General features: G+C 37.7%; 1 protein-coding gene across 4 annotated transcripts in view; it reads right to left on the bottom strand.

Moving 5' to 3' along the window:
* Positions 1-19,789, bottom strand: part of LOC126457665 (transmembrane channel-like protein 5) — a 294,095-nt gene extending 274,306 nt beyond the window's left edge. Inside the window, exon 1 of one of the 4 annotated variants that reach the window (XM_050094160.1) lies at positions 19,607-19,789. The gene's annotated coding sequence lies outside the window, so the exon portion shown is untranslated. The other 3 variants (XM_050094162.1, XM_050094163.1, XM_050094161.1) reach the window with 3 other exon arrangements.
* Between the last annotated feature and the right edge of the window lie 4,217 nt (positions 19,790-24,006).

The following is a 24,006-nucleotide window of genomic DNA, read 5'->3' as shown; positions in this document are numbered from 1 at the left end:
TAGTGCCACTGGAGGCGAGATGTTTTTGGGTTCAATATTTTCGATATTTATTTTAAAAGTTCAGTCTTGTCACGTAAATATCACACTCTAAAGCTGCACCACTGGTATCATTTAACATTTGTAGCTGGTAGCATTATTACAATAACTACTGATAATGATGAAAGATAGACAGCTAACACACATCAGCATACACATAGAATATGTTCTCACACTTCATCTTAATGAATAGAAGTTTATTGTCTCATAACATATAATTTCAAGTCATTATTTCAATACATAGGAGGCATATCAAAACAGAAAGTTTACAGCTTTTCTTAAGCTATCATTAACATAAAATACTGTACTGGACACACAACTGATTTTTTCTTTCTTAATATGAAACTTTATTCCTAAGTTTGTTTTCTCTCCTAATAAAATTTTCAGATCATCTTTCAATAACTCCTTAATTGAAGAGCAACATTTCTGATCCAGTTTGTCACATGAGGTTTTTTCAGTTATTCTAAGAGCATAAAATTTCAAATCATAGGTGGGCAGCATCAATTTTGATTCCCGGCAATGTAACCATGTTGAAAGCAATTCACTACAAACATATGGGGGTTACTATGTACAAAGATAACAACTTCATAGCTGTATAGTAAGGGAACACTTAATACACTTAAGATTTTTTAGAAAACGGTGACAATTTTCTTCGCATTCTAATGACGGTTTTTTGAAGTTTTAATATTTAAGACATATGGTTTGGGCTACCCCAAAATATAATCCCGTACCTCATTACTGGTTCAAAGTATCTGTGATATACTATTACTACCATTACATTCATGCTAGAAGACTGTATATCATCATCATCATCATCATCATCATCATCATCGCAAATGCTAGGCTATTTAATTTATCTTTGAGGCATTGTGCGAGTCTCATTTTGTCTAATTTATTCATAGGAATTTCATATTCCAATGTAAATGGACAGATAAAAAAAATCTACACACCAAGTGGCAGCAGGGGAACATACACACAAAAGGATTTAATTTTCAAAAGCTTTTGGAGCCTGTGGCTCCTTCTTCTGGCAGAAGAGTTGAAGGGGAATGAAGAGGGGTGAAGGAAAATGACTGGAGAGGTTTAGGGGAATGTGTACAGTAAGTCACCCAGAACCCCAGGTCAGGGGAGACTTGCCAGATGGGATACGAACGAAAGACCACGTATTCTGGTTCTTATGATGGATCCAATCAGCATTTAACTAGGCCTGTTTTGTTTTAAGCAGCAGTAACTACATTTTTCCATGTTTAATTTTAACCCATTTAGATTAAATCAGTTATCTAATTTTTCTAAGGTGTTTATGACACTTTGAGGAATTTGATCAACACTTCTAGTTTCAGTGGTGACATAAGTGTCATCTGCAAATAAAACCCAGAGTCAATATTAAGTGGTAGATCATTTATGTAAAATAGAAACAGAATGAGACATAATACTGCACCTTAGCATAGACCTACTCCTCAAGAAATAGTTTTCCATTCTTAAGCATGCTCTACTGATAATCACACTGTCTTTGGTTGGTTAGGAAGACCCTAAACTATTCTAATTCAGTGCCCCTAATTCCATACTTTTCCAGTTTAGAGAGTAGCACACAGTGGTTTACACTATTAAAGACCTTTGACAGATCACAAAAAATTGATGTGGCATGCAGGAAGCTGTTTAGAAAAGTGCTAATTTTGTCTACAAATTGGTTGATAGCATATACTGTGCTTCCGCCTTTCTGTGGACCATGAAGATTTTTTAAAATCATATTAAATTTTGTACAGTATATTGAATTTTTATTGTGACAAGCTTTTCAAATATTTCTGACAATGAAGGAAGAGGAGACACTGGACGATAGTTTCCTATACGTTCTTTGGTACCTTTTTTGAATAGTGGTTTATCTACTGTGTGCTTCAGAGTACCTAAAAAAGAATGTTCTTCAAAGGACATTTATTATTGTGGATAACAGCTATGCATTCACTTTAGAGACTGTTTGATAGTTTTGTTGGTATTCCAACCCCCTGCTCATGTTTTACTTTTTAGTGACAGTATCGTATTTTCTGTATCTTTTACAGTAATCTGTCTGTATTTACTGAAAGATTCACTTGCAAATGTTCAGTGCCAAAGGAATCCTTATCTGGATAATTTTCTACATCAATACTTAGTTTGCTTACATTTATAAAGACTTCATTGAACAGTTCTGAAATATGAGCATAATTTACAATAGTTTTGTTCTACATCTTGTTTTTGGAAATATCATGGCCTCAGTTGTAACTTTAATCACAGGCTGCTGTGGCTTTGTTTTGTTTGACCTAATAGAAATAAATCTACTATTTGCCCTTACAACTTCCTTAAAAATAGTTTTGAAATTTTTTTGCACAGGTAATGTAGTCATGACTTTTGTTTTGGTTTAATTCACTGTATACCTTTCTTTTTATAAAACTGGATGGTTTTTAATCCTTCAGTAAATCACATTAATTTATTTTCTGTTTTTTTATAGCATGCAGTAAGAGGGAGTTTCATTAAAAACACGCTGGAAGTTTTCCCAGAATTTAGAAAAAATTTCAGAACTTTAAATAGTGCACATTCTATAGTCCATTCTATCTTATTTAATTCTTTCTTCCTTTTCAAATTTTCCCACTTTCATATCAACCGCTCATTAATTTATTTATTCACATGGACAAATAACAAACAAACAAATACTAACTCAGTGTAGATGTAGATTTTTTTTTCATTTATCAATTTACTTTCTTCCCCCTTATCATCTATTCAGCATGTTTTCGTCTTCATTGCTGTTTTAAGTTTAATTCTTTTTATGTAACTTCATTAATTGTATAGTTTTAATACACTATTTACAACAATCAACTTCATAAAAATGTTATAACATTCTTAATTTCTTCCTCCAAGTAGTTTAACTTTACTTTCATTTTCTACTTTCATCTTTTCTTGACTTTTTCCAAGAGATACATACTGATTTACTCATAGCCCCTAGATCTTACACAGTCTGTTTCTATGATGAACACTGTCACTTGAGTCACAAATTATGAAAATATTTCGCTACTTCTGTACATATCATTAATGGTGAAGATATTACATACAGAAGGTGTAGCATTCGATTGATTCTGAAGTGTCATGTAAGGTGCCCTGTAAGTTTTACGTACCTTGTATGCAGACCATCCTTTCTCCAAAACACAAGAAATAGCAACACTGATCTACTTTCAAATTTTGTCACTATGTGGTGTTACACTCTGAACTACATTCTAGTGTTTCTTTCTCTTTGGCCAACAGGTGGTGATGTTAAGTGGAATTGAAACAGGAGACTTTAGGTTGAGTGGAATTTTTCAGATGGAAAATGCACACACTTAGTTCAAAATTTCATATACAGAATGTTAAACTGAACTTTCTCCTTACCTTATAATGCAGAATGAGTTGAAATTTTGACCAAATTCAACAACTGCAGACGAGTTTTCTCATAAAAAGGTTCCAACTTTAACTGTTCACATTCCTTAGAAGTTTTTTAATGTCACAGAACAGACACTGCTAGCATAATTATGACTACACTACAAGAAAGTACAGTTCCTGCCATCCATGAAATTGAAAAAGTCACAAAATTATCCGAGTTAACCTTATTTACTGAAAGTCAGAAAATAGCTAAATGAGACAACTTTCAGTACTTATACTACTCCTATTAATCCGCACAACAATTATTTTCTGCAGTACTAGAAAAAACTTGTCCAATTTCAATATGTAGATTTCTTTCTTTGCAACAGCTATTCATTTATTCATTTCTTAGAACACCACCAGTTTTGAAATACAAACGTTTATTTTAAAGTGCACACCAACAAATGTTTACTGAGCCAAAGAATATGTCAATCACACCATTACAAATCAGCTTCAGGAACACTTCTGTTGGAACCTATAAAAACCATTTATCCCTCCTGCATAAACATTAACCCAGGTTATAAACAAAAGTTGCCAACACAAAGGCCGCAGCACATTTACATGCACTTTATCATTTGTCTGAAAAGTATGACCAACATGATTATATGATTCTTTAGTTTCTCCCTCCATAATTCATGATGAAATAGTTCACTAGTGGACAGGTGGTGTCACTGTCCAATGGGCACAATATTTCAGCAGACTACCACACAGCTATCATCAGGAGTGTTGATTCATGGCTCCTCAAGGACTGGTGCAGCACTTTTGTCTCTTCCTCTTATCCCCCCGCCATGTCACTCTCTCAGTAGTCCATGTGTAACATTTCCTTCATCTCTCTGTCTGTTAACACATTGCTACACCCATGGTTCGCACCCAGTGACGTCTGCTGGCAGTATCTCTACTATTGTTCCATCTACCCATTGAGGGATATCATCTTCCTCTTCTTAAGCAAACTGAGTGTAGGTTTCCAGGCCTTACTAAGGATGTAGCCACTATTGTGACTGATCAGCAGTTCACTTATTCGAATTTTGATAGATTCTTTAATTACACAGCCCTGGAAATTAGATGTCTTTGTCACATCTTTTGCGTTGTTGTAATCCATTTCATTAAATTCCAACAGCTGATGTTCTACAACAGCAGACTTGTTAGGCTGCTGAAATCTGGTGTGCCACTGAAGTTCTTGGCAATGATTTTCATCATGGTGCACAGTCTGACCTACATATGTTGGCACATTGGTAGTGTATCGGATAAACCCTGGATTTCCATAGTCTGAGGTCATCTTTGGCACAACCCCAGGCACTACCCATGTTTTAGCTGGTGGACAGAAGACTGTCTTCACTTGGTGCATAAGGAGAATACATCCTATGTTTCAAGATAATTCACCACAAAATGGTCACATCCTCCTGATGTTTATCTTACGTTCCCACTGGCTGTACAGTATGTATAAGACTTAAGGCTCTGGATTTGCCACTCCATTCAACCATTCATCTGCAATGCTGCCCTCTGAAGTTCAGGTTCTTGGTTGAGACCTTCATCGTCAAAGAGGGTGTGACCCTATGTATCACTGTATGAGCACCCAGTTTCTCTGTGCCAGATAGGTTGATGTGTATCTTTTTCCAGTGCAATGCCACCCACTCTTCTTTCACCATGACATCAAGAAATGGGTGCACTCTATTATCTTTGAATTTCATGGTAAAATTAATGCTCTCGGGTATGTAATTGAGATATATGAGGAAATCTTTCAGCTAGTCTCTTCCATGTTGCCATATGACAATGGTCTCATCTACATATGGGCCACAGTATGTACCAAAAGAAGATGCATGCTGCCCTTTATCTGCACACAGACAGCTGCCACCACCCGGTGAAGAGGAATGCGTTGCTCAAAACACAGATGTATAAGGCTCACAACCTCTCCAACAATGAAAGTTTCAATGAAGAACTTGAACATCTGAAGACAGTGTTTCAGAAGAACAGCTACATGGAGCAGAAAATTCAGAGAATCCTATGTCCAATAACAAATGTACAACTGACAGAAAGAGAAGAGCAACCACGGGAGAATGCAACTATTGCATTTATTCCATTTTGTGAAGTATTACCCAGAAAGATACAAGAAAGCCTCCAGAAACATCAAGTGAAGACAGTCTTTTGCCCACCAGCTAAAACACAGACACTGCTTGGTAGTGTCAATGACAACCTTGGTCTACAGAAGTCCAGGATTTATAAGATACCCAGCCAAAGCGGCAAGGCATATATAAGTCAGGTGGTGATTACTGTTGAAGATCATTGCCAAGAATATCAACAGCACACCACATTGCAGCAGCCTAACAAGTCAGCAGTCCTTGAACATTGTCTATCAGAATTAAATGGAATGGATTATGACCATTCTAATGTTTCAACAATGATGTCTAACTGTTGGGACTGTGTCATCAGAGAATCTGTTGGGATTCGCTGATCAATCTTTACAGTGGCTACATCGTTGGAAACCTACACTTAATTTTTCTTTAACAGAAGGAAGGAAATATCTCACAATGAACTGACTTTGGGAGCAGGCAGAGCAATAACAGAGGTGCTGCCAGCATACCTCTTTTGGTGCAAACTGAAGATGCAGCAATGTGTCAACTGGAAGAAGGGGGGGGGGGGGGGGTGGAGGGGAGGAGATTCTGTACACACACCGCAGAGAGTGTGGCAGATCAGACAGAGGGGGTGAAGAAAGAAAAGTACCACTTCTGCCCCTGCTCAGTCAGTTCATCAATGCACCTGATGGCAATGTACAGGTTGCTGGAATATTGTGTCCATTGGATACTGACATCCCACTGTTCGCCCATGAGCAATTTCCTCAATACATAAATATTTGAAAGAGTATGAAGCATTAAAACTGCTACACCATGAAGGTAGCATTCAACAAATATCAAGTTGGCATGATGTGTACTTCATAATTGGATACGTATAACATTAGGATTTTAGCACAAATACGCAGAGTAGTTAGGAATAATACCACCAATAGTCTCTCTATATAAGGAAAGAGTATGCAGCAAGATTCATTGGTTGCTGATAGGTGCATGTCATAACTAGTCAGTCAATGTAATTGATAAACTATGGCACACAGCTGAAGCAGCACGGAATGACGTATGTGTATCTGTCATGACAGATGTGGCAGCTCTGTGTAGTAAATTTCATGTTCTGTATAACCCCACACATCTACATACTTAATCTTGTGTTCTTCTTACTGTACTTTACACACACAACAAAGACTTTGTTCCTCAATTACAAGTTTCCATATAATAGGATGCCACAACACATCAGTGAATGAAAGTACAAAAAAGTCAAGCAACTGGCAGTTTCATCTCTAAAATCCGATACTATCCATGACACAAAAGTCTCCACTGATTGTAACATGCAACTCCCAGTTCAGGTTCTTATCAATATAAGCATCCAAAATCTTAGAATATTTTGTTTCAATTGTTGATTTTACCCTCATACATTATTTATAATGGTTTGGTCATGCCTTGTATGGTACAGAATTGCATGAATTCTTTTTCTCTAAGTCTTACTTGTCCATTTGCAGAAAACCAGTTATTAATTTTCAACAAACTTTGTAGTTTCAAGTGCTGCCATTTCTCCATCAGGACTAATCATAATACTTGCAGCATCAGCAAAGAAAATTATTTCTGGGCAGATCATTTATATTTAAGATGAACAAAGGTGTATCCAACTCTGAAGATGCACTCTAGTGTATACTCCCTGGGTTTCTTAATGCAACATTCGGTATTCTTTCAGTTAGATATGACAAAAACCAGCTACCATCAAGATCTTTAGAGAAGCTGTAGAAAATACTAGTTCACAATATTTTTCCATTTACAAACTGATCTGTGAATTGAAAAATGGCATGTTTTGTGAAGATACGTGTTTGGTATCCATACTGAAACAGACCAAGTATCTTGTTTTGAGAAAGGTGTCTTATGGTTCTTGCACATACAATAGTCTCCAGTACCTTCAAGAAGGAGATACATAGTGAGACTTTTAAGTAATCATTAAAATCTGTATCTCGGCTTTCTTTTCAAGTAACATATTTCAGTCAATCTGCCAATATCCTGTGTGATAGTGATTTATTGCATATGTGACAGAATACATTCATTTCATATATGTGAAAATCAGAATTTCTGTAATTTATGATATTATCAACTCTGTGAGAGGTTTTGACAGAGCTAATTACATTCTTAATTTCTTTGGCAGAGTAGGAGTAAATGCGATTTGCTTGTCTCTCTGGCATTGGCAACACTTCTTGAATGTATTCTATTGTTTTGTTCCTTAAACTGCCCATGCCAATCTTCTGTGCTACATCAAGGAAATGATTATTAAATGACTTGGCCACCTGATGACTATCATTATTTGGTCATTCTCTTTCATAACAAAATCCTCCACACTGCGTAGCTGATTTCCTACTTTTTCTTAACTATTACCCGTATAACAATGTCATCATCTGAATTATTAATTTCAGTTATTGTAGAGTGTTTGTTTTTATGTTTTAATCACTTTCCTTGCAACAGCACAGTATTTCTTGTAATATGAAATCAGTCCCACGTCTCTGCTTTTCCATTAATTTTGTACTACAAGTGTTTCTTATGTTTTATTAGGGCCATACCTCATAATTTTCTTGGGTAACCAGCTGTTCAGAATTGACAGGAATACATCTAGGCCTATTAATAAATTATTTTGATGAAAATAATTAGCCTTCTTTTATCTGCTATGTGGCAAAATAATTTTTGGGGGAATGTCTGGCTCTGTATACTGCATTAATTACAGAAACAGCTTTTCCAGTAGCAGCAGTTAACAAGTACAGGCTTCCTATAGCTGATCTACACAGAACTACTGGTTCCAATAGATTTGTTATGTTACCTGTAACATAGATGCCAACTCTTTCTCCATATTTTCCCCACAGAAGTAAACTACTAATCTGTAGTCCTCTGGGTAAACATGTGTATTTCAACATTTACATGACGCTCAGACAGACACAATATACCAATTTCTTACTGACATTTTAGATTGTGAAAATGTATAAGAAGCTCATTAACATTATTTTTCAGTTGTCTGACATTCTGATACAAGCTTATTCCAACAAGTTCCTTAGTGTGTGTGTGGGAGGGGGGGGGGGTGTCTTACATGTGGAGCCACAGGAATTCTACCACTGTAGACAATACCCACCCCCCTCCCCCATGTTTTCAGCTAACTCAGAATAGCAACAACTGGGATAGCACTGATATGAGAGACCCACTTGAAGTCTGAAACAACCCAGTCAGTTACAGGTTAGCTCATATGACAGCTTTCCTCATCCAAGATTGATTGCACCATTGTAGAACCTCAACAACGCTAACATTTGTGTATGACTTTGCTGCAACAAAAATATCCATGTCACTTCTGATACTCCATTCTCTATTCCTGCACAGGCTGTTGCCTGCTCATGATCTATCAATACCAGATCCTTTACTCTAATCACTTGTCAATGCCTCAATATCCTTTATACCTCGTCACAGCAGCACCAGGTTTTACCATATTTGCGACCTGCTGCCCTGATCCTAGCTGTTCATGCAGCTGTTTGCGTGCAAACCTCACATCACTGCTATCAACGGGGAAGATTTTTTAATTTTTTTTTTTTTCCTGCTCTTCTCAGTTTTCAACTTGTCATTTAAATTCTTGCTTACGGTTTGTTGCAACATACTTTCCTCTATAGAAGCATGAACCACCACCTCTTCAGCAGGCAACAGGCTACATCCATTCACAAGATCAAATGTAACAAAACAACTCAAACTACTCTTTTATGCCCATTTCCAGTCAACTTTGTCACATTCCAGTTTATTTTCCCTCCCATAAATGCTCTAATTCAATTTTTGTGGCTTCAGTCTCTACCTGCAATGCACAAAACTTCTCTCTTCTTATTCTGCAGTCTTCCTACCTCTGAAACTGAGTGCTGATGACCACTGTGTTAAGCACCTAAGAATTTTCAATCCATCCATCCATCAAACATAACCTATTTATAAGAGACTCTTTGGGAATCCTTGTCACTGCCAGTGCCACCTGTTTCAATACCAACAGCCCCAAATGCCCATTGCCTTGCTCCCACTGACCAATGCCTTTAGCAACACTACCTTCTTCCTTATAGATTACATTAGATTAGATTAATACTAGTTCCATGGATCATGAATACGATATTTCGTAATGATGTGGAACGGGTCAAATTTTCCAGTACATGACATAATTAAGTTAATTTAACAACATACTTAAGTTAATATAACAACTTTTTTGTGTTTTTTTTATTTTTTTATAATTTTTTTGTTTTTTTTTTCTTTTTTTCTTAATTTATATCTAAAAATTCCTCTATGGAGTAGAAGGAGTTGTCATTCAGAAATTCTTTCAATTTCTTCTTAAATACTTGTTGGTTATCTGCCAGACTTTTGATACTATTTGGTAAGTGACCAAAGACTTTAGTGGCAGAATAATTCACCCCTTTCTGTGCCAAAGTTAGATTTAATCTTGAATAGTGAAGATCATCCTTTCTCCTAGTATTGTAGTTATGCACACTGCTATTACTTTTGGATTGGGTTTGGTTGTTAATAACAAATTTCATAAGAGAGTATATATACTGAGAAGCTACTGTGAATATCCCTAGATCCTTAAATAAATGTCTGCAGGATGATCTTGGGTGGACTCCAGCTATTATTCTGATTACACGCTTTTGTGCAATAAATACTTTATTCCTCAGTGATGAATTACCCCAAAATATGATGCCATATGAAAGTGATGAATGAAAATAGGCGTAGTAAGCTAATTTACTAAGATGTTTATCACCAAAATTTGCAATGACCCTTATTGCATAAGTAGCTGAACTCAAACGTTTCAGCAGATCATCAATGAGTTTCTTCCAATTTAATCTCTCATCAATGGACACACCTAAAAATTCGGAATATTCTACCTTAGCTATATGCTTCTGATTAAGGTCTATATTTATTAATGGCGTCATACCATTCACTGTACGGAACTGTATGTACTGTGTCTTATCAAAATTCAGTGAGTCCGTTTACAAGGAACCACTTAGTAATTTTCTGAAAGACAGTACTGACAATTTCATCAGTTAATTCTTGTTTGTCAGGGGTGATTACTATACTTGTATCATCAGCAAAGAGAACTAACTTTGCCTCTTCATGAATATAGAATGGCAAGTCATTAATGTATATTAAGAACAACAAAGGACCCAAGACTGACCCTTGCGGAACCCCATTCTTGATAGTTCCCCAGTTTGAGGAATGTGTTGATCTTTGCAAATTATGAGAACTGCTTATTTCAACTTTCTGCACTCGTCCAGTTAGGTACGAATTGAACCATTTGTGCACTGTCCCACTCATGCCACAATATTTGAGCTTGTCTAGCAGAATTTCATGATTTACACAATCAAAAGCCTTTGAGAGATCACAAAAAATCCCAATGGGTGGTGTTCGGTTATTCAGATCATTCAAAATTTGATTGGTGAAAGCATATATGGCATTTGCTGTTGAAAAACCTTTCTGGAAACCAAACTGACATTTTGTTAGTACTTCATTTTTACAGATATGTGAAGCTACTCTTGAATACATTACTTTCTCAAAAATTTTGGATAAAGCTGTTAGAAGGGAGATTGGACGGTAATTGTTGACATCAGATCTATCCCCCTTTTTATGCAAAGGTCTAACAATAGCATATTTCAGTCTATCAGGGAAGATGCCCTGTTCCAGAGAGCTATTACACAGGTGGCTGAGAATCTTACTTATCTGTTGAGAACAAGCTTTTAGTATTTTGCTGGAAATGCCATCAATTCCATGTGAGTTTTTGCTTTTAAGCAAGTTTATTATTTTCCTAATTTCAGAGGGAGAAGTGGGTGAGATTTCAATTGTATCAAATTGCATAGGTATGGCCTCTTCCATTAACAGCCTAGCATCTTCTAATGAACACCCGGATCCTACTATATCCACAACATTTAGAAAATGATTATTAAAAATATTTTCAACTTCTGACTTTCTGTTTGTAAAGTTTTCATTCAATTTGATGGTAATACTGTCTTCCTGTGCTCTTGGTTGACCTGTTTCTCTTTTAATAATATTCCAAATTGTTTTAATTTTATTATCAGAGTTGCTGATTTCAGACATGATACACATACTTCCGGATTTTTTAATAACTTTTCTTAATATAACAGTAGTTTTTATAATGTTTGATAGTTTCTGGGACACTACTCTTTCTTGCTGTCAGATGCATTTCCCTTTTCCAGTTACAAGATATTTTTATACCCTTAGTAAGCCATGGTTTGTTACAAGGTTTCTTACAAGTATATTTAACTATTTTCTTGGGGAAGCAGTTTTCAAATGCATTTACAAAAATGTCATGAAATAAATTATATTTTAAATTGGCATCAGGTTCACAGTACACCTCATCCCAGTCTAACTGCTGTAGGCTTTCCCTGAAATTTGCAATTGTTAAATCGTTGACTGAACATACTACTTTGGAGGACTGTTTAGTATTGCTGAATGGAACTATGTCATATATTGTAACTAGCAGTGCACCATGATCAGAAAGACCATTCTCGACAGGCTGAGCATTTATCTGGTTAAACTTGTCTTGGTCTATAAAGAAGTTATCTATCAGTGAGCTGCTATCCTTTACCACCCGAGTAGGAAAATCAATAACGGGTGTCAAATTGAAAGAACCGAGTAATACTTCAAGGTCATTTTTCCTATTACCCTCTTTCAGAGAATCTACATTGAAGTCCCCACAAATAATAATTTGCTTCCCCCCGTCTGACAGATAGAACATCAAGGAGTCCAAATTTTTCGGAAATAGATGAAAATTTCCTGATGGGGACCTATATACAGTTACAATTATAACTGTGCCTTTATTTAATTTAAGCTCACAGGCACATGCTTCTATATGTTTCTCTACACAAAACTTTTTTGTTTCTATACTTTTTGCACAATGATAACTTTTGACATATATGGCAACTCCTCCTTTCTCCACATTTTCTCTCATTACATGTGCAGAGAGCTTATATCCACTTACATTTACCTTATCCATCATATCAGTAACAATGTGATGCTCAGACAGGCATAGTATATCTATTTCATCCTCAGCTTCTAAATCTTCTAAACAAACCAGAAGCTCATCTATTTTATTCTTTAAACTCCCAATATTTTGATGAAATATACTTACATTATTTTTAATTATACTTTTATGAGAACCTTTCCTTATTCTAACATTTGCAGTACTCTCCTGTCTGAGTTTCTCATTGTGCTTAGGCCTAGTTCCTATACCAGTGGTCACATGGTGTTCAGAGAGGCAGATTATGTCAACTGGGTTGGGTGACTTTAATTCATCAATGCAATTACCTAGGACTGAGATACAACTTGGTGGAGATGAAATTTCTGGTGATTGGTGAAAATTTATAGTTGACAGCTGTGATTGGTGATCCAATGTGCTAGAATTGTGCTGTTTAATATTCCATATGTTTTGGTCAATAACTACAATAAAACTACTACTACTACTACTACTACTACTACTACTTTGAAAACAGAAGCTATAAGTAACCCTGCACATATGGACTCTCAAATTGCCCCGCCGTAAGTCATACTGCCAATGGTTCATCTATATGATTCCTTTCTAACATTGTCCACCCCTTACTGCCATGCCCCCACATCATTCCAACTTATTGCGGACATCTTTATGACCGGAGTTCAATGTGAGGACACACTACCCTAATTAATCCAAACTCTTTAATGGCTTTTCTGCTATTTGTTTCACCTAGTCATATTTGGGTCAGTGAGTTACCTGGCCTCTGATCTTCACCACACAGGTACTAAAGCTACTAGTTACCAAAAACCATTTCTCATGGATCAAATCAAAATACAGCTCCACTTTAACTGGTGCCACCCACTGTGCAGTGCCAACCAGTCCCTCTTCCCGTATGTTTAACATCTTGCTTGAGGGAGTCTTTGTAGGCTGTTATTACCCAGCCGAGTTTGTCCACAAACTGATTTCTCATTCTTTATTCCAATATGGAGCGAATATTCCTTACAAAACTGACATCCAGCCACAAGAAAATGGACTCTTCATTCTACAATACAATCTAGAACTGCAACAACTGAAACATCTCCTCTGCCAGGTTTTCAAACACCAAACTTCACTTCCTATAGTGAAGAATATTCTCTTCATTATTTTTTCCATCTCTCACCAAGTGGCTTTGCACCAACCATTCAACTTAAACAATAATGTAAGGGTGTTGTTGTGTGTGCCACCACTACGGTGCGGACCTTAGTTTACGAGTTGTTTGTTTTTGTAGATTTCGTCTTCTTGTGTCTGATGGTGCCCTCTGGGGGGGGGGGGGGGGGGGGGGAAGGGGAGGGAGGGAGGGAGGGAGGGGAGAGAGAGAGAGAGAGAGAGAGAGAGAGAGAGAGAGAGAGAGAGCGAGTGTGTGTGTGTGTGTGTGTGTGTGTGTGTGTGTGTGTGTGGGCGCGCAAGTTCGTGATGTAAGGATTGAAGTCTTTTCAGTGAGTTATCAATTACTTTATCTTTTGTTTACGTATGTGGTGTTTTTGTTGCATGTTATTGGTTTGCTGTTTGTGGTGTGGTCAGACGTTTAATTTATTGTGTGGCTTCTCTTGTTAAGTATTGATATGATGAAGTAAAACAGTGTTACGTTGCAGTCAAGATGGGGGAGGATATGTTGTCCGTTATCAAATTCCCCCAGGTATTTGGGCTAATTGCTGAAATTGTGAAGTGCAGTATTTGCCGCAAGAACACGAGGTTGACCAGAGTTCCGGCATCTCAGACCAGGGATGGGTACATGTGGCTGTGGCGGTGTGGTAATGTCTGGCGTTCTGTTGGAGGCAGTAGCTGGTTCAAGAAATCTACGTTGGCCATGAGAGATTGTTTTGCTGACACACTATTTCTGTTATAGGTCCTCCATTAGTTTTTGTGTGCATGAGACTGGAGTGAGTGAGAGAATGGTGTTGTTCTTTTTGTAGGGAAGTGTGTTCCGAGTATGTGAAATATAGGGGTAAATTGTTGGGCCGGGGTGGTGGTTGAAATCAATGGTTCACAGTTTGGGAAGAGGAAGTATGGGAGGGGTAAGTCTCCAGTTGGTTTGTGGGTGTTATTTCAGGGGTGGTTATGCTGACTGTGTTATCAGAGTTTTGGAGGGCCGTACTAAGAGGGAATTGGTGGGGTTAATCGAAGAGTATATTGAGGAGTGGAGTACTGTAGTTTCAGATGCTTTTCCATCTTGCAGGAGTTTGGGGAAGAGGTGTTTGATCACTTCGATGTGAACCATAGTTTAGAGTTTAAAAATTATCAAATGGAGGCATGCACTAATACAATAGTGTTTTGGGGGGCAGTTAAATCAGTCATAGGGAGGAGGAAGAGGTGCTCTTCTAACTTGCAATCTCATTTATATGAGTACTGCTGGTGGAAGTGTGTCCCTGGGGATTATTGTATTTTTCTGAGGACTGTGGGTAAGATGTACAGGCTGAGGGTGGTTAATTGAGGGGTTTTGGTGTGTGGTGTGTGTGGGTGGGTGGGCCGTGGGTATTGTTGTGGATTTAGGCGGTTGTGGGGGGGGGATTGTTTTATCATTATGTAGTAGAGGACCTTTTTAGTTGAAGTAGTTGTTGATTTGTAAGGTGCAATTGAGTTTCATTTATTTTGTGGTTTTTATTTGTTGGCAGCTTTTTGTTTGGGGAAGGGGTGACATGGAAGGTTTGAGTTCGTAGGTTGTGGGTGGTTTGGGAATTTTTTTTCCCGTTCGTGTTTTCTGGTTTTTGTGTGTGTGTGTGTGTGTGGGGGGGGGGGGGGGGGGACGAACACACACACACACACACACACACACACACACACACACACACACACACACACACACACGTTTGATTGGAGCAGCCAACCTAGTTTGCAGCGCTGGAATTTGTTGGTGGCAAGTAACTGTTTTCTTGGGTCTATTGTTCTGGAGTTGTGACGTTTTGTGTATTGATTGTGTTTTAATTTCTGTAGGGATTCCAATTTATGTCAGATTCCAATCTCTGTAGTTATAGGTTTTGGTGTTTTGGTATCGTCAGCTGTGGTTGACCTATATATGCCAAGAGAAGTGTCAGATTCCAATTTTTTGTAGTTGTAGGTGTTTTGGTATCAGCAGGTGTGGTTGACCTATATAGATCATGAGAAATGTCTGATTCCAGTTTTTGTAGTAGTTGTTTTTGTGGTATAGACAATGGCGGTTGAGCTATATAGGTCAAGGGAAGTGTCTGATTCTTGAGGATTTTGTTGATGTGGCGGAATGTGGTTTTTTTTTTTTTTTCCTTTTTGGAGGGGGGGGGGGGAGGTTGCCATGCTGTGTTTTTTTTATTATTATTTTATTTTTGTATTTAGCTTGTCCTCACCCTAAAACCCCCTAACTTCCTGCAACTGTCCAATTAGGTGGATTATATTTTTGGAAGGAGACGTTATTGTCTTATTTATACGTATTTTCATGTTTGTTGCTGTGTGTATGTAGTGACGTTATAATCGCCAGGCGCTATATTGGAGACGCTGAGAATGGCCATTTCCACCATACTGATGACGTCATGGGTCAAAGCAGACGGATGGAATCTGACACTCCCGTAATCCCAGTCTGTCATACGCCTATTGCCACTCCCATTCCAACCAACTGCTTCTACAGCAAGATATCACACATCTCAACATATTGTTCTACTCCACACTAGTTGTCACACATCCTTTTCTAAGAAGGTTAACTCAGTTGGCAATTGTTCTTCTGTATTTGTATGTATGATATTCAAGTTCTCTTTTGGTCAGTATGTAGTCATGAAATGTCACAGAGATGAGCCAAGTAAATCAAAGCCTCCAACACTGCCCATTGGCTTCGGTAGACAACATTATCAAAAAGGCAGACAAAAACAACACACCAAAATCAAATATATGTAACATATGCACCGTGGCAAGACTTACAGTTACCTCATGAATAGACTTTGAACTACACTACAGATCACCACAACTAAGGATTCAAATTCATTCATAGGCTTCACCAACTCATTACCAGCCACATTTCAACTTAATCTAAACCTAGAGTTATGATACCAATCAATTTGTCCCAAAAACTTACATTCAAGAAAATAATGTACAAGCAAAACAAGCATTGCCAATGATTGTTACCTTTTTGTTTGCACTGGTATGACTTCACAAGTGACACATTACACATTACATCATGTGTCAAAGCATACATCCAGCATAGGCAAGTTCAACTCACCAGGTGAGACAGTAACAACAAAAGCCAATATATCAGAGGAATGAAATCCAGATTCTGAATAGAACTTAATTTTTCAGGTTTTCTGTGTATCTCAATTTGATGCCATTTACCAGGTTCTCTGCCTAACCTTTATTTGGTTTTCGTAAATCAAGTTTCAAAATTTCTTTAAGAATTACTGAAGAAATAGATGCCTACCTCAAACATGAAATGAGTAAATTTTTAATTACGGAAAATAACTGTATATTTTTGCTTAATTATTTTCCAGGTTACAACGTTCTGTTGAGAGTAAGGTGAGTACGGAAATACGGAAGTGTCCGATCCCACCCGTCTGCTTTGACCCATGACGTCACAAATGTGGCGGAAACAAAAACACACACACTTCCCACAAGAAGCCTAATGAAACTAACGGGACAAGTGCGAGAAATGGGGTGTTTTGGGTGGGGGGCAAACTAAATATAAACAAATTTAGACGCCTTGCGCAGCTGCAACGTGTAAGTGAAGACAGCCATGCATGAATACCCACCCACCTCCCCAGGGGTCGTAACCCCTGCAACCCATAGAAGATAAAGATGCTTCAGTAGCTGATTAGTGTTTTTTGTCTTAAAAAAAAAAAAATCTCACGGGATAGAACGAACAGATCAGAAAGATAAATATAATAAACTAAAACAGAAATTCGAGGAAACAGATAATTAAAATAAGTAATAAGTGTTTTTAAATTTTAAAAAAATCTCACGAGATAGAACGAACAGATCAGAAAAGCAAATAAAATAAGATAAAACAGAACTGGAGACTGCCACACTCATACCAAACTCCGCGCCGTCATGACGTCACACACGACAACACCCTTACGTCACGGGTCAAAGCCGACGCGTTGGATCGGACGCTTCTGTCGACCCGGTGAGTACAAAGAAGGTAGCAGCTCAGCGGAGCACCTGCATATCGTCTTGCTGAAAATGCTATCATGAAGCACATCTGGAGCCTGTCCAGGAAACTACAGAAAATGTATGTCCAGACAATCAAACAAAGTCACATCTTAGCAGCCTTCAACAAAGCATAATGTTAAACATTGTATCATCTCCTCACTAACTCTTCAAAACGAGCCTCGAGAATCATGGAAACAGATTCCTTGATCAATTATTTTCTTATGAAGGTGCTATTTCAATGTTTACACAAGGAAGAAGAGGTATCATTTCACAAAAACTCTTCCAAAACTACTACTTACAGTCTGAAATTTTGAAAGTGGAAAACAGTCTTATCTTCAGATTCATTTTGCAGTTGAAATAAACTGCTGACTCAGACGTGTAGACCATCATCTACATTCCATCAGTGTTATGAATGGATACAAACTGTAGTTAGGCATGAAATTCTGCCACGCTATTCTGTGCTATGTACGTGCAGCACTGTTTTTTTTTTCCTATTCAGATAATTTTTTTTTTTTTTTTTTCCCAACCACTCTCCGTTTTTGCAGTTTTTAGACGCAATGAAGTCAGCTGCTTTCTGTTATGACAGTCAGACTTCATAAATGCAAGAGGAATGCCATATCACATTTTACTTTTCCAAATAGAATTTCAGTCAAAAAATTCCTAAAGATAGCTCTGTAATATGAAAATGAAATAACATCACATCAATAGGGCTGGATGAAATCTTTCTTCCTAGTGATCCATCAGTGTAATGCTCATTGATTTACATCTGCTGGAATGTGTAAATGTTGACCCTTGTTCATGTATATTACACACATACAAACATAATTACATAAAAATCTCTATCAATTAAAAAACAAGCTGACACTTTTTACACCATTATGCAAATGTTTACCATTATCACCCAACTTATGTGTGTACTGGACATAAACATTAGCCAGCGTAATGTTTATTTAAATATGAACACTTGAAAACGATATACGTTTTAATATGTGTTAAAATGTTTTCCAATAAACGCTTTGTTGGTAACAAAATAATACTAAACATTGTGGAGACATTTATATTAACGTTACGGGAACAGTAATTATGGCATAATAATCATTTATTGTTTCACAACACACATTTGTTCCTTCTGTTCGTGACAGTTCTCATTTTAATTTTTTTCCATGCACGTAAAGACTTCTAAACTTTGTTGTGTCCTTTTTAATAAGACAAGAATATACATATTTTTAGAGGAAACTTTACTGGGCAGTGGCACCGAATGGTTTACTGGGCGCGATTTGGGTTTGCGGGGAGCATTTTCGTCTCCGGTAAAAACTCCTTTAAGGAGGATCGCGTATTTCGAGGCAATTCAGGGAAATTATGAATACTGTGACTCAAATGGTACATGTAGTAAAACTACAACGGAAGCCTTCATGTCAGACAATAATAGTTGAAAACTACGTACCTCCCTAAGAGCCTTTGTTCTTGTCCAATGACAGGTCTGCACAACTAACAACTGTACCCGTAGAGCTCGCGTTGTGACAATCGGCGATAAGATAATAGACACACAATATTAAGATAACATCGGATTACCACAGAAATATATAGCGAAAGGCACTCAGTAGTTATCGCGCGTTGAGAATTTATCAAGTTTTCCTTAACCGTCAACTCCTCAACGCCTTATCGTTTACGGATATTCAACACAACAAATTCATTAGAAAAATTGGTTTCATACTTCACAACCTCTATATTCCTGATAATTACAAACACGTCCTCGAGTAACTGCTAATATGTGAAAGTTGCATGTTTGTCTAGCGTTTAACAGCCTACCTTAAAAAAATGCTAACACTACATAGCGTACTCTTCGTCACTCATCTCTTACATCGTACATTATACATAAGTGCATTCTATCAAGTACAATCAACAACTAAGGAAGGAAATTGCTCACAGCTTCTCATGAAAAGAGTTTGATGCCATATCAACAGGTTCTTCCGTTCAAGATAATTAAGCCCCATACAGTTGATTTTGCGAGCAGTGCATCTTACGATGCCAATTAATTGCGAAAACGTTAACCTACTTTAAAAGTATATACTGTAATACAAATTCTTTCTTCACACTTAAGGAATAGACTACTCCAGTCTCCAATTGTACAATTGGTAGACGAAAAACAATTATCTGACAACATAGCCAAGTGTCGATAGTCGTACATCACGCCAGAAACCCGATTTCTCGTATTCAAGACTACAATCTCATACTAGCCCCCCTTTAATGAACATCCAAAACGATTTTGAAGGTTCTTCAGATGAATAACAGGCCTACAACAAGGAGAGTACACTGCTGATTCTTGCAGCTGTAGAATCTGTTTTTAACGCCAAGCAAGAATTTCATTAAAATGGAACGCATTGCGCATAATAATATGAAACTTAACACAGCATAGGCGTACAGGAAAGCGTGTTAAACCTCTCTCTCCACCGAAATATTCTTTTTTAAGAGCTGGGCTCCCCATTACAGCGGGTAATCAGGTATCTGATTTGCATTGCGCACGTGATAGGGACGTTGAACACCTGGGATCTTTGTGTTTTCACCCCGTATTTGGTACAGCTCCAAACGCATTTCTAATAGAACGAGGCAGTGACATTGTCTACCCGACAATTGGTTGGGCAATGACAATGCATGCACCCTAATGGTCGACATTTCCACTGTCTCTATACTGTATAGTATACTGTGTTCCTTGGTACACACGGAACAACGCGGGTCGTTCTTTTTCTGGAATTCAATTACTTATTTTAGCGATTTTCTTAGAACCAAGGCCTGCCTGAAGAGGCGTGTAGGTTTTAGGTAATTCTGAATATACCCGAAATTATGTGAGGTTTAGAAATGAAACTCATGAAGGGATTAACTATTGTTATTCTGAAGGGCTATATAAAATTTTATAGCAAATAGTATACAGAAACTGACTTCATTAATTCACAGATTGCTGTGTGATTTAAAAGTCTTTGTAAAGCACACATGGACATGCATGATGAGACCTGCAGTAAACGAGTGTTAAAGGCTACTTCTCGATTTGATAAAACGGAGCTGTACCATCATCAATCGGCTGGAGGCTTTCGAAGTGAGGTTAGGTTAGCCATGCAGTTTGCCAGGTTTATATCAAAGCTGGTTAAGCAAGTAAAAACATCTGGCTGCCTATTCTTCCCATAATCATTTTCCAAATCCATGATTGTAGTTCTGTAAGTGGTACAAATGGGGTCATGGGGAAGTATCTTATTTATCTTTCACCGTGTATCTGCTTTCACCGTGTATCTGAACCCCAACATTCCCCTTAAAATGATGTTTCCAGTTCACAGACCGATGTTATATCAACACAGTATCTACAGTGTTTGAGAGGTGGGAACATGTCGTACATGTGCGTGAATAACAATTATCCCCCAATACAGTTCAAACTTACTGTGGTATATTCTGTAGAACACTACTTTTAAATCCAATTGCACTTTTAAAATAGTTCACTAGCACAATAATTTTCATTACACATCTAGCCAAGATCGATTATTCATGCACCTCCTATTGTTGACACGATTTTTTACAGGGAACCAACACAGTGCAGAAGCAATTCGAAACGAATATTAGACCGTCACAGACACAGCCCAATTGATTTTTCGAGATTAAATAATGCAGCTTTACTGTATGGTTAAATGATGATGGCGTCCTCTTGGGTAAAATATTCCGGAGGTAAAATAGTCCCCCATTTGGATCTCCGGGTGGGGACTACTCAGGAGGATGTTGTTATCAGGAGAAAGAAAACTGGCATTCTACAGATCGGAAAGTGGAATTTCAGATCCCTTAATCGGAGGGTAGGTAAGAAAATTTAAAAAGGGACATGGATAAGTTGAAGTTAGATATAGTGGGAATTAGTGAAGTTCAGTGGCAGGAGGAACAAGACTTCTGGTCGGGTGAATACAGGGTTATAAATACAAAATCAAATATAGGTAATGCAGGAGTAGGTTTAATAATGAATAGGAAAATAGGAATGCTGGTAAGTTACTACAAACAGCATAGTGAACACATTATTGTGGCCAAGATAGACATGAAGCCCACGCCTACTACAGTAGTACAAGTTTATACGCCAACTAGCTCTGCAGATGACGAAGAAATTGAAGAAATGTATGATGAAATAAAAGAAATTATTCAGACAGTGAAGGGAGACGAAAATTTAATAGTCATGGGTGACTGGAATTCGGTAGTAGGAAAACGGAGAGAAGGAAACGTAGTAGGTGAATATCGATTGGGGCTAAGAAATGAAAGAGGAAGCCGCCTGATAGAATTTTGCACAGAGCACAACTTAATCATAGCTAACACTTGGTTCAAGAATCATGAAAGAAGGTTGTATACATGGAAGAATCCCAGAGATACTAGAAGGTATCAGATAGATTATATAATGGTAAGACAGAGATTTAGGAACCAGGTTTTAAATTGTAAGACATATCCAGGGGCAGATGTGGACTCTGACCACAATCTATTGGTTATGAACTGTAGATTAAAACTGAAGAAACTGCAAAAAGGTGGGAATTTAAGGAGATGGGACCTGGATAAACTGACAGATCCAGAAGTGGTAGAGAGTTTCAGGGAGAGCATTAGGGAACATTGACAAGAACAGAGGAAAGAGATACAGTAGAAGAAGAGTGGGTAGCTTTGAGAGATGAAATAGTGAAGGCAGCAGAGGATCAAGTAGGTAAAAAGATGAGGGCTAATAGAAATCCTTGGGTAACAGAAGAAATATTGAATTTAATTGATGAAAGGAGAAAATATAAAAATGCAGTAAATGAAGCAGGCAAAAAGGAATACAAACGTCTCAAAAATGAGATCGACAGGAAGTGCAAAATGGCTAAGCAGGGATGGCTAGAGGACAAATGTAAGGATGTAGAGGCTTGTCTCACTAGGGGTAAGATAGATACTGCCTACAGGAAAATTAAAGAGACCTTTGGAGAGAAGAGAACCACTTGTATGAATATCAAGAGCTCAGATGGAAACCCAGTTCTAAGCAAAGAAGGGAAGGCAGAAAGGTGGAAGGAGTATATAGAGGGTCTATACAAGGGCAATCTACTTGAGGACAATATTATGGAAATGGAAGAGGATGTAGATGAAGATGAAATGGGAGATATGATACTGCATGAAGAGTTTGACAGAGCACTGAAAGACCTGAGTCGAACCAAGGCCCCAGGAGTAGACTACATTCCATTAGAACTACTGACGGCCTTGGGAGAACCAGTCCTGACAAAACTCTACCATCTGGTGAGCAAGATGTATGAGACAGGTGAAATACCCTCAGACTTCAAGAAGAATATAATACTTCCAATCCCAAAGAAAGCAGGTGTTGACAGATGTGAAAATTACCAAACAATCAGTTTAATAAGTCACGGCTGCAAAATACTAACGCGAATTCTTTACAGACGAATGGAAAAACAGGTAGAAGAGGACCTCGGGGAAGATCAGTTTGGATTCCATAGAAATGTTGGGACACTTGAGGCAATACTAACCTTACGACTTATCTTAGAAGAAAGATTAAGAAAAGGCAAACCTACGTTTCTAGCATTTGTAGACTTAGAGAAAGTTTTGACAACGTTAACTGGAATACTCTCTTTCAAATTCTGAAGGTGGCAGGGGTAAAATACAGGGAGCGAAAGGCTATTTACAATTTGTACAGAAACCAGATGGCAGTTATAAGAGTCGAGGGGCATGAAAGGGAAGCAGTGGTTGGGAAAGGAGTGAGACAGGGTTGTAGTCTCTCCCCGATGTTATTCAATCTGTATATTGAGCAAGCAGTAAAGGAAACAAAAGAAAAATTCGGAGTAGGTATTAAAATTCATGGAGAAGAAGTAAAAACTTTGAGGTTCGCCGATGACATTGTAATTCTGTCAGAGACAGCAAAGGACTTGGAAGAGCAATTGAACGGAATGGACAGTGTCTTGAAAGGAGGATATAAGATGAACATCAACAAAAGCAAAACGAGGATAATGGAATGTAGTCGAATTAAGTCGGGTGATGCTGACGGAATTAGATTAGGAAATGAGACACTTAAATTAGTAAAGGAGTTTTGCTATTTGGGGAGCAAAATAACTGATGATGGTCGAAGTATAGAGGGAAGAAAAGTGTAGACTGGCAATGGCAAGGAAGAAGAGAAATTTGTTAACATCGAGTATAGATTTATGTGTCAGGAAGTCGTGTCTGAAAGTATTTGTATCGAGTGTAGCCATGTATGGAAGTGAAACATGGACGATAACTATTTTCTACAAGAAGAGAATAGAGGCTTTCGAAATGTGGTGCTACAGAAGAATGCTGAAGATTAGATGG

Source organism: Schistocerca serialis, chromosome 2 (assembly GCF_023864345.2).
Source record: "Schistocerca serialis cubense isolate TAMUIC-IGC-003099 chromosome 2, iqSchSeri2.2, whole genome shotgun sequence".
NCBI classification, from domain to species: Eukaryota; Metazoa; Arthropoda; class Insecta; order Orthoptera; family Acrididae; genus Schistocerca; species Schistocerca serialis.
The sequence above is the reverse complement of the archived record's forward strand: the minus strand, read 5'-3'. Positions and strand labels throughout refer to the sequence as shown.